The sequence below is a fragment of the Podarcis bocagei genome (genome assembly GCF_964188305.1).
Source record: "Podarcis bocagei genome assembly, chromosome: 10".
Lineage (NCBI taxonomy): Eukaryota > Metazoa > Chordata > Lepidosauria > Squamata > Lacertidae > Podarcis > Podarcis bocagei.
Genome location: NC_138135.1, coordinates 28,086,986 through 28,101,981, shown reverse-complemented (window position 1 = coordinate 28,101,981; position 14,996 = coordinate 28,086,986). Strand labels below are relative to the sequence as shown.

Below are 14,996 nucleotides of genomic sequence, written 5' to 3'. Positions count from 1 at the left end.
GGGCACAAGGAGAAGGGGATGACAGAGGACGAGATGGTTGGACAGTGTTCTCGAAGCTACCAGCATGAGTTTGACCAAACTGCGGGAGGCAGTGGAAGACAGGAGTGCCTGGCGTGCTCTGGTCCATGGGGTCACAAAGAGTCAGACACGACTAAACGACTAAACAATAACAACCATCGTCATAAAGAACAGATTATATTCCATCCTAAAGCTGTGCAGCACACCCAGAACCTCCTAACTGGAAGCTTTGCACTTTGAGCAGGCAGCATAAGCTAGGACAAGGGTAGTCAACCTTGTGTTTTCCAGGTGTTGTGGACTACAACTCCAAACAACTCTAGAGGGCATCACAGTGGCTACTTCTGTACTTGCACAACTCAAGACTACAAGGAAATGGTGAAGGGGACAATTGCTCTGGTGGTGTCAGGGACTGGGCAGAGGAGGAATGGTGGAGACTGCCTCTCCAGCCTGACCCTTCCAGAGAAGAAGACAGTTCAGAATTACAACAGGGGTTTGAGGGAGATGAAGGGAGAAGTAGGAATTAATGGGAGAGGAGGAAGAGGCAGAGCCGGAACAGCTGGCTGACACGTTATCACTAGAAAGCATTCCAGACTCCCCTTTTCCCAGAACCCAACAAGCCTTAAAAGTAGGAGAGCAAAGTGCTCAGAAGCAAAGGGCCCTCAGCGCCACCCATAGAAGGGATGACAAATGAGGAAGTGGGAGAGAAGGGGAGGGGAGATTTATTCAGAGCAACACAATTAATCCAAGAGGCTGCATTTCTAAGCCTCTCTCTGTGAATATTGAATAAACAACATTGGTAAGAACTTCCCTTGTCTTATCCATTCCTGGCAATCGACCATGGGGGGTTGGATCCTCTGACGCCTGACAGGTGGCAAGTTTAAATGCTGCAATATCAACCTGTGGTGCATGTGGTGCCCATCAGCTCCAAACAGCACGGCCAATAGCAAGGGATAAAAGATAAGATACGACAGGGAGAGAGGATTTTGCAGTTTCATATCTCTTTTCTTTTATTCTAGTTTCTCTCTTGTTATTATTCTTTGTAGATTAGTTCGTTCTTTTTATTGTATCATGAAAATTTTCCAATAAAACTTTTCAAAAAAGAAAGACAAGGATCATGGGAGTTGTGGTCCAAGACATCAGGAGGGCCCCAAGTTTACTGCCCCTTAAGAATCATAGAATTGCAGAGTTGGAAGAGACCCCGACAACCATCTAGTCCAAACCTCTTGCAATGCAAGAATATGCAGCTGTCTCATATGGGGATTGAATCTGCGATCTTGGTATTATCAGCACCATGCTCTAACCAGCGGAGCTATCTGGTCACTAGCAGTATGCAGCAGTGTATTTGTTATCACATTCTCTTGTAACATTTTCATCAAGGTTTAACATTTAACGAGACCAAGTCAAAACAGGGATTTGCTCTCTTTACAGAATGCTTCCAAGAATCCAGCAATGTAAGCACTAAGATTTACTTAAAGGCTAAGAGGTATTATACCTCCTATTCCATTCGCAAGACGTATGTTTATGTATCCATCCCCAGGCTGGGAAGCTGGACAAGAGAGTGAGTTTTCTTGTGATAACTACCCAAACTAAATACAAACAAATGTAACTTGTACCCAAGATGAGACAACACCTCTAAATTATGAATCATTGAGGTATAAGAAATTACAGTTGCAACGCTATCCACACTTACCTGGGAGTAAGCCCCATTCAACTCAGAGAGGCTGACTGGTGATTCGACATACAAGACTGCACTGCATTAATATAGTATTATTTATTTATTTATTATTAGCATATGGCTAGTGAGTTATCCTACCTAGTTTGCCCTGGGTGGTGAAGGAGCTGTTTTGCACATCAAAAGAAACTGACAGCAAGTTGGCCCGAAAAATTCATCAGCTTCTGCAGATGGCAAATCTGTTCAGTTACTTGCTTTCCATCTGCAAAGCTTCACCCAAGAATAAAATAATAATAAAGTACAGTACAGATACCATTTGTTTCAATGGATCTAGCATCAGAAAAATACTCGGGTTTCAAATAGCCGGGAATAGTTTCTAGATTAAAAGCACCAACAGCAGCAACTCACATGTGAAATACATTATCTTGCCAATCTCCAAATCAAAAGAGATAAAAGAATGATTCATTCAACTGCCAGATCTGTGCAATTTAAGATGCTTTAAAAAGAAGGATGACAAATGTTTACCTGAACACTGAAGTATCTAGGGCTGAAGTCATCTTCCCCAACTGTTGTGTTGCATGAGTCAATATAAAAAAGAAAGCCCTCCATGCAGTAAGATTATAATGTTTGCAAGCTGATTACTACAGTGGCTTTCTGGGGAACCCAGCAATTTAAAGTTGTTTTAGTATTTCTATTGTGATTTTTTAAAATCGCATGTTGCTTTTATTGTAAGCCATCTTGTGGGTTTGGCCCAGACCAAAAAGTGAAGTACAAATTGAGTGAGTAAACAAACAAACAAACAAATAAAACTTGAGGGTCCTTGGAAGGTTAAGGGTGCAAAGAGCCCACGTCAATCCCAGGTGTGTCCAGGGAAAGATGCTACCAGTCAATGCAGATAATATGGAAGTGGTTTGTTTATTTGTTTTTTTAACTTACTCTTCTATTCTGGCCTTGATTCCACCATGAAGCCCAAGGTAGCATAGATATGGTTCCCAAGAGGTCACCCATCCAGTAATTGACTCAACCCAGCTCTGCTTAGCTTCAGCAAGGCGGCAGCCTTGTCTACCTTCAGACCACACCCTGGGACTGTCTCTTCAGAGTGAGGGCAATGATGATACGGAAAGCATTGCCCTCTCTCTCAATTGGCTGTGCACTCTCAGACAAGGTGATCTTCCTTGCAATCAGATCTTATTCACAACAGAGCATCACATTGTGAGCACATTCGCGTGTTCTCTGATTGGCTAGGATAAATCATATTACTATTTCAAAGAACGGGATCTTGGAGAAAATGGCACCAATGGTACTCTAACAGCAGAAGATGGCAAAAACAGCCATGAAGAGAAACAAAACAAAGTTGAACCTTCACATAATGCCCCCCTCCCTCCCCAGAACCATTTCATTTTTTAAAAATAAATATTTATTAAAGTTTTCACAGTATTACATAATGAAAAATGAAAAATAAAAAATAAAAAACAGTTTAAAATAATTCCATCTTTTTGTCACTTATCTTTCATTTACTTGTTTCCCGGACATCCTCATACCTCCCTTTTTTGTATTCCAGTTCAATTTATTAGTTCAGCAATTCCTTTCCCTCCTTATTATCCTGATCTTCAATCTTAATATATTGTAGCATTAAATTTTTACCTATTAAAAATCCAATTTTTCCATATTCTTTTATACCATTACAGCTAGAAACCACTTAACTTCAATCCAACATCATTCTAACATTCATTAATTTTGCAATATTTCTGTAAATAGTCTTTAAATTTCTTCCAATCTTCTTCCACCGACTCTTCTCCCTGGTCTCGGATTATGCCAGTCATTTCCACCAATTCCATGTAGTCCGTCATTTTCATCTGCCATCCCCAGAACCATTTCAGCCCAGATTGGAACTGAGCAAACCCTGGGTTGTATCCAATGCTGTGCCGGACAAGTTCTGTTGGTGCAACGGGTCTTCCCCTCCCCTCACACACCTGCAAAATCTACTCTGAAGGGTCCCCTAACCCTCTGGAGCAGCTTTTGAGGACACACAAAGGGCTGGAGGAGGCAAGAGAGGAAGAGGAAGCTCTGTTGCACTAGCGGAGCTATGGCATTGGCTATGGCCCACTCTGTGCGGCCTTATGGAAACATCTTCACCTAACCTACGGTATGCAAGGGCTAAATTAGGCAGAAAGAGACAGATAACAAACCATTCACATTCTTGTTGCAAGCTCAGCATTTCTACTTTATTCATAATTAACAAAGAGCGACTCTAAAACCCAACCATAACTTCCTGTACTTTTCATTACTCAAGAGGATACATGGTAGTGGGAATTAACGCATATTTTTCAAACAGGGTTTGCTGCAGCACAAAAACAAAGAAGCAATCTGTGGATCTAGCTCTATTCTCTGGTTATACTAGTCTGTCTCGGCTCTGCACTCCAAACAAACTATTAGAAATTGTTGCCACGTTTGAGCCCCTGAGGAAAGCTCAATTTGCCCAGCGTTCTAATCCTATAGTCCTCAGTCAAAGCACTTGGTGGTGGAAAATTTGCCTCAGTGGCAGGACTGGACTCAGAAGGATTCATTGTTCTCTTACAAAACCAGTAACTAAGGAAGTCTTGTTGGTTTCCTAATGTCCTGAACCAACACACTGCCTCAGAAACACACAAAGCCAGAACTGAAGGGTCACTCTGTGTTGGCACAATCTCTGCTGCAGCAGGCGGTATGGCGCCACTGGTCAGACTTCATCCCAGCCTCTACTCTGGCATAGCATCAGCCATTGATTCTGCTGCTCCATTTCAGTTCCTCAGCATCGCCACCAATCAACAGTCAGCTTTCTGGACTGGCTTTTACAGTAATCTTATCCCGGCAGTTTCACCACTCTCCACTGCTTTAGCAAACTTCCCAAGGAGGAGGTGGCCACAAAATGTTCTTGCTGGCTTTCAGCACCGTTGCTGTTGCCCATCCTCCCTCTCTATTTCTGTCTTTCTTTCATCCCAACCTTGGACTCCAACCCTTTTCAATTTCTCCAGCTGGCTCTTCTCAGTTTGGCTCCATCCACTTTTGAAGAGGTTTGCTCCTTACCTCAGGCTCAGCCTGTCCTCACATGTTATACTGAAGTGGTGACAGGGAAAGCCCAAGTGAATTACATCGCCTCTATTTGCCACCTCTTGTGTAAAGATGGAAAGGGGAAATACATAAATTCCTCCACTGGATATTACAACAAGAACAACAACAACAAACCGTAATAATAATTTAGTAGTAGTAATAATAGAACAGCACTAATTTCATCTTTATTTCACTTTTCCTCCACAGAGCTCAAGTACATTGTTTCCCCTCCGTATTGTGGGATAATTAGCCACATATAACCAGCATGCTCAAGTCTAATTAATGCATGAAGGGGTCAATGCCACAGAGCCAGCTATCCTGCCAGGCTTAGCTAAGTCGCTCTCCTTCATCTTGGGAGGAAGGTAATCAAGGCCTTTGTTCAGTCTACCAGAGAAGCTCAATGAGTAAAGATGTTCTTGGTTGCTCCAAGCTCAGACCACATGGCTCTAACAAGCCTCCCTTGAGTTCCTATACCAGCAATTTAGGAACTGTCACCTAACTGTAACTAAGCCAAGTTTTATGGCCTGTGTTTTCTGACTGATGTATGGAAAAGCACACGAGTAAACAATTTTTTTAACTTACCAAACGTGTGGTGTTTTTCTATGCTACAGAGGAACTTTAGAACTCACAAGGGCATATTTTAAAGGCCTAACAGCCTATATTCCACCCTGTACTTTGCTGCATGTTTTGTGATTTTAAATCTCTTCTGGGTTTCTCTCACCAAAGAGCACTTGCCCCAAACCTGGATTTTGGCACCCAGGGAATTCTCCTTTCTATACATATTTTTACTTGCTACCAACACATTTTATTCTCATGGCAATACTGTGAGAGGAATTTGACTGTGAGAGAAGACATGTAAGAACATAAGAAGAGCTCTGATGGATCAGGCCAGTGGGTACTTAGTCCAGTATCCTGTTCTCACAATGGCCAACTGTGGGAAACCCACAAGCAAGTCGTGAACACAAATGGTCCTTTCCTTTTTGTGACTTCCACCAACTGGTATTCAGAAGCATTACTGCCTCTGGCCATGGGGGCAGAGCACAGCCTTTGTGGCTAGTAGCCATCGATAGCCTTCAGCATTTGCCTAAACACACAAGTCTCACACACTTCACTACAGTGCTATGCACCTTGACTTGTCTGTGTCTGTCATTTCCTGTTATTGCTTCAGGCAGCAAGATGTCTTTGGCAGGCCCAATGCACAGCAAATCCGCAACTGGTCTTCCACCCCCCCACCTTGTTATGACTTATTTATTATTAAATGCAGCTGCCAATTCGCTTAGAACCTTTGTAGGGAGGAACTGCTCTTTAGTGTCAACACTGAACAAATGCTGAGCAGATGAAGACAAAATGTTTAGTCCCACACTGAGTAGAGCATTCTTAATGCAAGTCTGAGCCTCTGTTGAAGGCACCTGGGCTGAATCCAACAAAGTGATAAACACCTGAAATTACATAATGTTCTCCAAAGGGGTTACATAACCTATGCTCAGAATCACTGCCAGTTTGGGTTTTGACTTGCAGCTTTTTGGATTGGGGCCGTGAGCACAACCTTGTTTTCCCCAAAGCTGTTATTAGATGGCAGTCTTAGTTGCTTGTTTCTATTTGATTTCCTATGGTATCATCTGTTTTTCAACATTACGGTCTCCCCGAAGGCACAGAATTATTTTTCTTTAACAAGCGAATCCCAAGGAGGTGCCACCATACAGCCAACTCAGCACCATTCAAAGGTACCCTGGAGCTGATTTTGTGCCCTGCTATCTTACTAAATACTTTTGGCCAAGATACAGAAATATCATGTTTGGGTAACACCTGGGTGCAGGTGATTGCCCTGTACAAATATTAAGCAATTGCCTCCACCCAGTTTATCATTTTGCTATACAGCAGCAACATGAATGAGCAAATATGCCTGAAAGTAAATTAGCAATGGCATTGGTTCTCCAGAAAGGTTAGGCTGTAAAACACAGTTTCCAGAGGTTGAGGTTCTGTTATTTTGCAGCAGGGATTGGCAAGGTTTACCTTGCCTGGGCCGGTTCACTCCAGCAGAGATCCCTCTGTGGCCAGATCACACGCGCACCTGCGATTTCCGGTGTCTGCGCAGACGCAATTTCTGGCACCGCGAAAGCGAGTCCCCGCGCCACACTGCGCTGCTTTAGCACAGCACACAGGGACTCACCAAGCGGGCGGCTCAGTTCGGGGGCAGTTCAGAGGCCGGCTAAATGACCCCCATGGGCCGCTTGTGGCCCATGGGCCTTAGGTTGCTGACCCCTGTTCTGCAGCAACTTAAAGTCTTAGCACAATCATTATGACATAAACTTTCATACATTTTGTTGTTTAGTTGTTTAGTCATGTCCGACTCTTTGTGACCCCATGGACCAGAGCATGCCAGGCTCTCCTGTCTTCCACTGCCTCCCACAGTTTTGTCAGACTCCTGCTGGTAGCTTCGAGAACACTGTCCAACCATCTCGTTCTCTGATTCCACTTAACCAGGTGCTACAAGAATCGTTGTTGTTGTTAGTTATTGCATTACATCTGATACATATAATATTTGCTCCATTTATCTTTTGCTGTTCTGTCCAGCCTGAAGCCTGCAAGGAGAATTGGCCCGGCATAGTAACTGTGCAGGACAGGCTGAGGAGTGAGAAGGACCACAGATGCTGTGAAGTTGGTTATATGTGGTCAAGTTGGAAAGGTGTGAGGTAGACCAACAAGCAGAGTGTTTCTCCAGCAATATTCTGCAGCCAATACTGCCTCCGACACAGAGGTTGCAAGTATCGCTAACCCTGCCCTTTTCATGGGAAATTTTGGTGGACCAGTTTCTCCGGGAGCTCTCTCATGAGCTGAGTCTTCCCTATCCTTTGTGCCACTGAACTCTTCAAAAGTGCCAGCTCCCTGTGGCCCTGGGTACCTGAGCACCCACAAAATTCCCCATGAAGGGGCCGGGCACCCACAAATTTCAGCACCAGGGCCATGCACGCTGCATGGCACCCACAGCCCTTGGCACCCATGGTTGGCACTCCTGGAACTCTTCTTCTGATAGTGGGAAGTCTGAGTCCTGGACCAGACGCTAAACCATACAGTGGCCTGGTTTGCACATCACAGTAAACTTATTATAGTATAGTTTACCATGGCTGCATAAAAATATGCTTGTTCCCATAGAGAAGTTTGCATTCACATAGTTCCTCCCTGGCTTTTTGGATTAGTGCGAGACTGCAGCTAAGTTTTGGCTTGGTGTTATGTCTGAGCCCAGGCTTGCCTCCTTCACAACTACCTGTAACCAAAGGACAAGCGTTATAGATTGTGCTTAAGGAGGAAGAACCTTAACCAAGATCCCAGGTTGGGACAGCAAGCTAAGCTAAACCTTGGCTTATCTGTCACTGACCTAAAAGGTCTGGAGAATAGCTGCAGACTCCATCTTGGGAGCCAGTACATTCACCCATTCACACTGAGCCATGGTTTGGCTGAGCATGACTTGTGAACATGGCCAGTGTCAACAGCTTCTGGCCATAAAATGATTAAATATAGTGCAGGGAACTTTGTGGCCTGCCCATGGAGAGCCAGTGAAGCGCTGGCCAAGTGGAAAGCCATTAAAATGCTGCAAAGGACTCTGGGGTTACCCTGGAAATTCTGAGGACAAAGAACAAGGCGGGATGAAATCCTTCTTCCATCTCCAAGTCCCACATCCTTGCAATCCCCTGCTTCTCTTGTCCCTCCCTGGCTTTTGGAAGCAGAAGAAATTATTTTATATACGTGTGTGTGCGTGCGCGCGCACATTACTAACATTTAGCATTGACTCTTTTGGTCTAGTGCATACATCACTTAGGTAATGCTGAGTTGGGGAGGCATTTTAAAGGTCAGGGATCCAGAGGCACACGGAGCCTAGCAGTGCCTGTGTTTGTACTCTGCTCACCAAAAGGGCTCCACTTACCTCAGGATCCTGTTGTTGATTCACCAGGAGATAACCTAAGCAACCTCAGCATCCTGGTGCCTGAAATAACCTTGTGGTCAACAGCATTCCTTGGAAAATGAACCCTTGTTCACTCTCAACTTGAAAGAAGGAATAACTGTGCTTTAATCTCCTCTTTCCTTTTCATGCCTCTCGTTTCCAAGCGAATTAGCCATACTGTATGGCTTCTAGTCATTTCCTTCCTATCCCCCTTAGGATCTTCACAGGTCTGTCTACTTTTCACCACACTTGCCTTCTCCATGTTTGGCACCTGGGTCCTCCTTTCGCTCCTACCCTTAGATTTAACCCAGTAATTTTTATTTTTTGAAAATAATATTTATTACTTTTCCAACAATTTAAACACAACACTACAAAAAAAGAACAATACAATACAATACAAAAACACTACATAACACTGACACATAACCAAACAAAAACAGCTTAAAACACATCAAACAATTTCAATATCTTATCTTTCATTCACTTATTTCAACGACCTCCTCACACCTCCCTTTTTGTATTCCACTTCTGTTAATTGTTTCAGCAATTCCTTTCCATCTTCCTCTGTTTTCTATCCTATAATTATCTTAACACATTCTAACCTTATTTTTTCCTTTAATATTCTATTAATCTATTTATACTTAATTCCTTATAACATTTCTACTAAAGCCATGTACCTTCATTCCAACATTCTTCTAACATTCATTAATTTTACAGTATTTGTGTAAATAGTCTTTAAACCTTTTCCAGTCTTCTTCCACCGACTCTTCTCCCTGGTCTCGGATTCTGCCAGTCATTTCCGCCACTTCCATATAGTCCATCAACTTCATCTGCCATTCTTCCTGGGTGGGTAAATCTTGTGTCTTCCAATACTTTGCGATGAGTATTCTTGCTGCTGTTGTTGCATACATTAAAAAAGTTCTATCCTTCTTTAGCACCAATTGGCCGACCATGCCCAGGAGAAAGGCCTCTGGTTTCTTCAGGAAGGTATATTTGAATACCTTTTTCATTTCGTTATAAATCATCTCCCAGAATGTCTTAATCCTTGGGCATGTCCACCAAAGGTGAAAGAATGTACCTTCATAACCCAGTAATTTCTTGTTCAATGCAGAACCTTGTCTTTGTAATCCATTGCCCTTTCTGTTTGGTTATAGCTCTCGCCTCTTGTTTTATTGCTAATCCCACCTCATATACGTGTCACTTGCTACTTGGCATGCCATTACTTGCAGCTAAAAGACCTGAGCGTGTGGTTCTCCTGTACGCATGTCATTGCAGACACATGTGAACGAGGACACATGATAATAATCTGGCTGCTCGGCCCTTGTTGTTTCATGAAATAATGTTGTGAACTTTCTCTTCAATTGTGTTTCCCACCTCCAGTAATTATGCACATTGGGGTGGACCCTTGCAGATCGTACCTTTGTAATCAACATAAGGCTGACTGGAAATATGGGATTCTCTTGGATGATGGATATTCTGCCCTTGACTATGTGATTACAATGCAATTTTGATCCAGTGCTTTGCCAGCCTGATGACAAATACATTACCTCATGTTTATTTACTTCAATAGACTGTATGATCAAAAGCTGAACAGCAGAAGTAACTTCCTGGGTCCTCAACTAGATCCAACAAGTCACTTCACCATCTTGTTTTGAGCTCTGTTTGTGAGTGACTCATGCCAAACCTTTATTTCTACTCATGAATGCAGGTGTGATTAATTAATTATCCAACAGTTCATCTTTCCTTGTGCCAATAATTAAAATGGGGCAAAGCTGAGCTGCAGCTTTTTGGGAGGAATGGCAGGGTGGCGGTTATGAGTCTCTAGGTTGTTGGTTTAAGGCAGAAGTCTTTCATTCCTGATTAATTAATTGAGAAAGAGATGTGGATTCTGACTATTTCTAACACACATATGTTTCATTTCAACACCCCTGCTGGTTTAAAAAGGGGCATCTAAATACCTAATCTCTGGTAAATGTTGTCGTAAACTCCACTCTTTACAAAACAAGCAAATCCTGTGAGATGCTGTAGCAGCAAAAAATCATGGGCCCAGTTACAGCTGCACCAAATATTCAGCAGCAGAAACTTTGGGGGTGAATGCTGTGCCTTCCAAAGGGGACAAACCGTTGGTTTTTACCATTTGGGTCATAGCCATCATTTTGCAAGGTTCCTGCTGCTGTTGCAGTGTCTTGCCCCATCCCTGGTAATCCTATCCGATCAGGAACCTGGTAGTGAGAGTGATGATACTGTGCAAGTCTATCTGAGTCTACGTGCCCTCAGCTGGTCATGTGGTTGATTCTAACCAATCAGGAGTGCCTTGCCTCTCCCCTACACCACCAACCGACTGTGTTTTAATGATATGATTATATTGGTGGAAATTTATTGTTTATTGCCTTGTTATTGTAGTAAGGCATTCTGGGCTTAGCCTTGTGGTTGGAAAAAGCAGCATACAAATATGGCACAAAACATAAAAAACAACTCTATGTCCTGTTGATATCACTAACTTCCATCTAAGGATGGGCAGATCTGTCAATTTCAGTTTCTCCCAGTTTCTCATTTTCCTCAAACTTCTCCACATTTCCACATCAGTTTGCCATTTTTTTTAAAGTCCTGGTGAAAATTCATCAGCATTTTGGTTTAAATGTCTCCTTAATATATACATGTTTATATTCAGTTTCCCCTAATATAAACATTTTCATGTTGTTTTCACTGCACTGCAAAATTCAAAGAGAGGTGGATTTCAGAAAATGCCTTGTTTTGATTCCCACATTGTTTCAGAAGGTGCAAATTGGGTAAGTTTGCTGTTCAGTTGAATTGAATCAGTTTTCTCCCCCATTCCTCCTCCTAGCTGATGGGCATCATGCATCAGGGAGTTTCTCCACTGAAATTAAATGGAAGCTAGTTGAAAAACACCAAAGGAAAAATTGGTGTAGCTCATTTGAGGACACGGTTTCTGCTTTTCTCTTTCCTTTCTGTTTATTCTTAGCATCTGGCTTCAGTTTGAACTGCGGAGACAGATGGTCTATTTCTTCCTCTGCACATCAGAGCCATTTCTTGGTCCTAGAATAAAAATGATCTTGCACAATTCCTCTTCATTTCAAAGAGGCTTGTGCGAGAGAATGTTTTGAGGGGTCAAGATTAGCATGGTTTTCTTTAATGGAGATATTCACAAATTTTAATGTGTCACCAACTCCTCCGTTGGTCATGATATAGTTGTGGGAGAATCACTTTTAGAAATCTGAAATACTTGGAATACTAAATTGAGAACAACTAGATGCCTGTATTACAAAACAAGAACATAAGAATGTCCTTTGCTGGAGGCGAGCGAACAATGTGTGCACCTTATGTGATGATGCTAAACTAATAATGAACTCAGGTGCAATTAAAACAGGGCTACTGAGATGCAGGTGGGCTTTGAAAGAACCTCAAGATTTGCAGATGGTTTTTAAAAAATGCAAATTGAAGTACAATAAAAGAATAGCAAAGGAGACAAACATTTTCAGATCTCTCATGGGTGATTGTTATGTGATTGGAAAGAAGTGACAAGCATTGAAATCAGATAAACAATAAGGAAAACAACAATCAGATATAGCCCCTCCAAAAGCCTGTGTGGGTTGCTGGAGGTCATGCACTCTCAAGAGAAGTATTTATGAAAGTTAGAAACAGAAGCTGCACTGTGCTTTTGCAGAAGTAGAACATTTCTGCTGGATTTGCCAAAATAGAAAAATACGGGGGAGAGGGATAGGAAGGAACATCAAGGAGCACAATAAGCTCCCAAATAGCCCAGTAAGAGCCAAGTATGTTCATTGGGTGTTGGGTGAAGGTGGGTGAGGGGGAGAGAGAAATGGAAAGATAGAAGCAGGAGGGAGAATGGAATGGAATATCCTGAAAGAAGGCATAACAGGCTTGCTGGCCAGAACACTGGACAGGAACACATTTGTTGCGAGTCCCAGACATCTGATACTTTTAGAAGCTATGCCAGTATAGTATAGTGGTCAGAGTGTTTGCCTAGAACTGTGGAAATGCAGGTTCAAATACCCTCATTGGGTGGCCTTGGGCCAGTCATTATCTCCTAGTCTAACCAACTGCATAGAATTATTTCAAGAATAAATTGGAGGGGGGGGAGCAACTTTAATTTATTACCCTGAGCTCTTTTGACGAAACGTGCACTCTAAAGGCAATGAACAAATGTAAACAAGGCACGATGGTGAGGTGTTGGCCATCTCCTATTGCCTCTTCCTGGCTTCGGATAAATATGGAAACATAAACCATGATTTCATCCACCTAGGTTGTCAATCAAGACTCAGTGGGTCTTGTAACTATGGAAACTGTTCAGAGCGCACCAGCCAATTAATGCTCCCACATGTAGACTAGTAAGTTTTATCCCAGGAAAAATGAAGGAGAAAAATGTACAGATAATCAAGAGTAAGTAGGCACTGCAGAAATGAAAAGAACAGGGGCCATAATGTGTTTCTCAGGAAAATACATGGTGTGCTGCCCACATTGGATTAAAAAAAGAAACCAGCATCTTCTAAAAGATTAAGTGTACCAATCCCTAAGCAGATCAGCCCCAAAGACTCGTGTGTTGCTATACTACCAACATTACTTGAGCATGATTTTAACATCTTTATTTGAATCCTGGTGTGGGTGTGTGGGGAGGTGAGGTTGTGCACATAAATGTATAACCCAATGCAAATGTTCCTGGCAGTTCCTTTTGACATTCATACTTTGTAAAAAAATAAAGGCAGCCTGGTTGTGGTGAGGCAAATCCATCTGTTTCCTCTTCGAGTGCTTAATGTACCTTCATGTTCGCTGCTGTGCTTCACACTCACGAAAGGGGGAAGCCTTTGGAATGCTTGTCCTCACCACCCTCTTTCTGTTTGATTTTCTTCCACATCCCTCCATTTTCATATAGTGCAGTTTCAGGACCCACCTCTGCTTTCCTTTCACTGAGTCAATGAGTCATTGGTCTCGGATAGTTCATTAGTTAAGTATCTTTACCCAATGAGGAAAAGATTTGAAACTGTATAGTAGCCCTGGGGACCAAGTTAGATGTACTGAGCCTCATTTATTTCAACAGGTCCGGAAAAGTAAAACAAGCATTCAAGTTAGGGTTGCCATACATCTTGAATTTCCCAGACATAGCCGGTATAATGCTGGTAAACTGTGTGTAGATTTTGTAGTGTAGCTCAACAACTTTTGTGTCCGGATTTTCACTTTTTGCAATAATATGGCACCCCTAATTGTGGAATCAGCACAACTGGCACCTAACTTAATCTGAGTTGCAGTCATTTTGAGTCCACAATGCTGCAGAATGACACGGATTCCACCCAGTTATCATGTACTGGGTTCTAAAGTAATGGCAAAGTTATCAGGACATAGTGGATCTTGAGCTGGTAATCTGGGGATATATCAATCAGGAATAGATTTATCCTAGTATGCACTACCGCTCCAACGCTGCCCGTAGTATGTAACTATGGGGCAACCAGCACCAGCAAAGTAGCCTCTTTGCAATCGAGCTAAAGCAATCTATCATGCAGGGTGGGGAACCAGTGGCCTCTTAGATGTGAATTATTTTGTTGGCATCCATCTGTCTCAGGAGACAATGGAATGCACCTCCAGGGATGAAGTCAAACTGCTACGTTAGCAGCACCAAAGTGACTTTTACGGGTACAAGACTGGGCATCTTATATGGAGGTCCTGGGCTGTTCAGATGACAGGACTCTCCTCTTGGCCTCACTGATGTGCTCCAAAGGAAAACAGAGCAATACATTTGGCACTAACATGGCTGCAGGAGCTGATGGAAGGAAGTATAGGAGCCTTGCTAGGGACTTCACTTTGGATTTGTGTAGGGTTTAACTCCTTAGCCTTATCTTTGCCTGATGGCATCTTGCAAGGCAGTGGAGGTTTCAGATCAGAGTTTTCCTTCTCCTAGATGGGCTCCCTTCCCATGCTGACGAACCCCATCTGCCCCTCACTTCCCTGTACAGCATGTGTAGAAACTGCCTCCTTGACCATTACACCCGCTATTGGTCTCATCCACTCCATCTGCCAGAGCCTTCACATGCAGAGGGAGTCCTTACCATTGGAGTGTGGGGAGGGGTGTGCAGTTGCCTCCCCTAAATCAAGTAAATACATATAAATACTTAACTAACTGACCTATTGTGTCACAGATAACTTGGTTCTACTCCCCCTAGCATAAAGTCTGCCCCCCAATAAATCCTGGCTACAGGAGGGTTTGAGACCCATTGGCTACCCTCACCTGGTTTAGCTGGCCAG

The 14,996-nt window shown here is 42.9% G+C and overlaps 1 long non-coding RNA gene across 3 annotated transcripts in view; it reads right to left on the bottom strand.

Annotated features, from left to right (window-relative positions):
* LOC308596044 overlaps nt 1–14,996 on the bottom strand; it is a 75,406-nt gene that overhangs the window by 43,260 nt on the left and 17,150 nt on the right. For 2 of the 3 annotated variants that reach the window (XR_014012282.1, XR_014012283.1), the window contains exon 1: nt 1,709–1,756. The exons of the other annotated variant lie outside the window; for it this stretch is intronic. This is a non-coding gene — a long non-coding RNA (uncharacterized lncRNA). Of the gene's footprint in view, nt 1–1,708; nt 1,757–14,996 lie in introns of those variants that run through there. 3 annotated transcript variants of the gene reach the window in all.